The following is a 3289-nucleotide window of genomic DNA, read 5'->3' on the forward strand; positions in this document are numbered from 1 at the left end:
GTTATTGTGGATGTGTGTGGGTGTGTGTGTGTGGGTGTGTGGGTGAGTGTGTGGGTGTGTGTGAGTGTGAGTGTGTGCGTGTGGGTGTGTAGGTGTGTGCGTGGGTGGGTGTGTGAGTGTGTGTGTAGAGATGGAGTGATGTGGTACAGGAGGACGTGGAGCTGAGTGGACTTGCCGATGACTGGTACCAGCGGTGTCAAGATCGGCCTCAGTGGAGGAGGCTCGTGAAGGACGCTACTGGGCAGTTGGAGGCAGTCGCCCTCCAACAACAACGGAGGGCGGAGGAGCGACGCTCACAACAACGAGCGGAGCGCCGGGTGGCTAAAGCACAGCAAGTTGGCACAGTAGGGGGCACAGGTGGTGCATCAGCCAGTCATCTCGGTCATCTCGGTCAGTCGACCCGTGGCACCTGCTGGGTCTGCCCCGTGACCTCCTGCCAGCGGGCGTTCGACACTCCACGTGGCCTCAAGGTGCACATGGCCTGGCACAAGCGTCGTGGTGACGTCACCGCCACTTAGTGGCGAATGGCGGTTGTTGTTGTTGTGTGTGTGTGTAGGTGTGTGTGTGTGTGGGTGAGTGTGTGTGAGTGTGTGTATGTGTGGGTGTGTGTGAGTGTTTGTGGGTGAGTGTGTGAGTGTGTGTGTGTAGGTGTGTGAGTGTAGGTGTGTGTGAGTGTGTAGGTGTGTGTGTAGGTGTGTGTGTAGGTGTGTGAGTGTAGGTGTGTGTGAGTGTGCGTGAGTGTGTAGGTGTGTGTGTGAGTGTGCGTGAGTGTGTAGGTGTGTGAGTGTAGGTGTGTGTGAGTGTGTAGGTGTGTGAGTGTAGGTGTGTGTGAGTGTGTGTGAGTGTGTAGGTGTGTGAGTGTAGGTGTGTGTGTGAGTGTGTGTGGGTGTGTAGGTGTGTGTGGGTGCGTCGGAGTTGTGTGGGCGACACGTTCACGCCGCGTGGACCCTACAGGTGGATGAGCCGCGCTCCCCTCCGATGTGGATCTTCCCCCGAGGCGGCTCCGCGCGGCGTGGCCTCGTCTCGGAGGGGATTGAACCGCGCGGGTCTCCAATCTACCGTCCCCGTAGACACAACAGCTCGGCCCGAGCCATTCGTACTTTGATACTCGCATTGTCGTGCTCTGGTCTGGCACTGGCGGTGAGACGAGGCCACAAAGACAATCCGTGCATGATCATCGCCCTCCTGCACACCAGGCGAGGTAGTCAACATCTCCTAGCCACCGTGATGATGAGAGAGAGAGAGACACACAAACTCCAAATGTACAGCAGCAGCAGGCGTCAGGGTCGGGATCGAACCCACGACCTCCTGCACACCAGGCGAGGTAGTCAACATCTCCGAGCCGCCCCAAAAAACTGCCTCAATAGGAAAAACTAAAAATCACCGCCGGCGACGTTTCGGTGCAAGGGCCCTCGCTATCTGTGCACCGCCGCCGCAGCACCGGCAAGGCGACGGGGCGACTTTGCCCGCGGCGAGGTGCGAGCCCTGGGCTGGTCCCAAGGGCAACGAGGCAGACGGAGGTCGCTGGTCGACCCCGCGGCAGTCGGCGCCGGTGGCGGCAGAGGGGGTCGGGGCGGGCGCGGTGCGGAGCCCTCGAGCCCCGGGCGGGTTTGGTGCGGCAGAGAGCGGGGAGGTCGCGGTTGGAGGCAGAGGGAGGTGTGTGTGTCGTGTGTGTGTGTCGTGTGTGTGTGTGTGTGTCTGTGTGTTGTGTGTCGTGTGTGTCTGTGTGTCGTGTGTGTGTGTCTGTGTGTGTGTCATGTGTGTGTTGTGTGTGTTGTGTGTGTCTGTGTGTTGTGTGTCGTGTGTGTGTCTGTGTGTGTGTGTCGTGTGTGTTGTGTGTGTTGTGTGTCTGTGTGTGTTGTGTGTGTGTCGTGTATGTGTCGTGTGTGTTGTGTGTCTGTGTGTGTTGTGTGTCTGTGTGTGTCGTGTATGTGTCGTGTGTGTGTCGTGTGTGTTGTGTGTGTGTTGTGTGTCTGTGTGTGTATATATGTTGTGGGGAGCGGTGGTGTAGCGGTTAGCGCTACGCTGCGCTGACGAACCCGGCGACCCGAGTTCGGTTCCCGCTCACGGCCAACGCCGGTGACGATTATCTGAACCGGTACTGGGCCTCCCCTAGTTCGACTCGGCCTTAAATGAGTACCTGGTGCGGTGTGTAGTAAACATCGCCACTGGGGAGACAAAGGCGACCGGGCGTGGTGTTGGCCACCCACTCCCTCGTTTGCCGTGCCGGCCTTCATAGGTGCTGCTCGCTAACGACACGTGCCCCTACAGTCTGTTGAAGGCCATATTGGGGGGGGGGGGGGGGGGGTGAGACCCTTGGCTTGTACCTATGGGCACTTGCACACGAATCGATGTGCGTGCTGTCGTATCGATGATGCGCTCGCTACCCCGTGTCCGCCGTGCCCTCCTCTCGGTGCAGGATGAGTTCAGTCCGGCTTGCACCACCTGCGCTTGAGGTGGGTCCCCCGCCCCTCCACCGCCTTACCTGGATGGGCCACCCTAGCCCCCACCGGGACAACACGCTCAGCACACCTGTGTTTGCCGAGCACCCCGACTAACAAACGCCGAGCGCTCAGTGTCCTACTGGAGCCGGAACAGTCCGGAAGACCCTCTTCCAGTGATTACTTTTGGGCACCCTGGCACATTCATTTCGTCCCATTCATTGATTTAGTTTAGTCCCAGTGGTTTTGTTTACCACGTTCATGTGGTTATATTACGTAGTGTGAGGTTGTCACGGTGGCTAGGAGATGTTAACTACTTCGCCTGGTGTACAGGAGGTCGTGAGTTCGATCCCGACCCCGACGCCTGCTGCTGTATATTTGGAATTTGTGTGTGTCTCTCTCTCTCATCATCATCACGGTGGCTAGGAGATGTCAACTACCTCTCCTAGTGTGCAGGAGGTCGTGGCTTCGATTCCAACACTGACGCCTGCTGCTGCTGCTGTATATTTGGAGTCTGCGTCTCTCTCTGTCATCATCATCACGGTGGCTAGGAGATGTTGATTACCTCGCCTGGTACACAGGAGGTCGTGGCTTCGATCTCGACCCTGACGCCTGCTGCTGCTGCTGCTGTACATTTGGAGTCTGCGTCTCTCTCTCTCCCCGTGTTGGCGTCGATTTTTTTTCTCCTGCTCCTCCGCTTTTCCCCTCCCACATTTAGAATCGACGCCGTGCGTTTCGGAGTATTTGCCCGCGATACATTTTCTCCGCGTGACAAAGCCGCTCCGTTGGGCTACCCACGTGTCAGCCGGGGTCGCTTCTAAAAAAAAAAAAGAACCCCCCACACAACA

Source organism: Lampetra planeri, chromosome 37 (genome assembly GCF_965212315.1).
Source record: "Lampetra planeri chromosome 37, kcLamPlan1.2.h2, whole genome shotgun sequence".
NCBI lineage: Eukaryota > Metazoa > Chordata > Hyperoartia > Petromyzontiformes > Petromyzontidae > Lampetra > Lampetra planeri.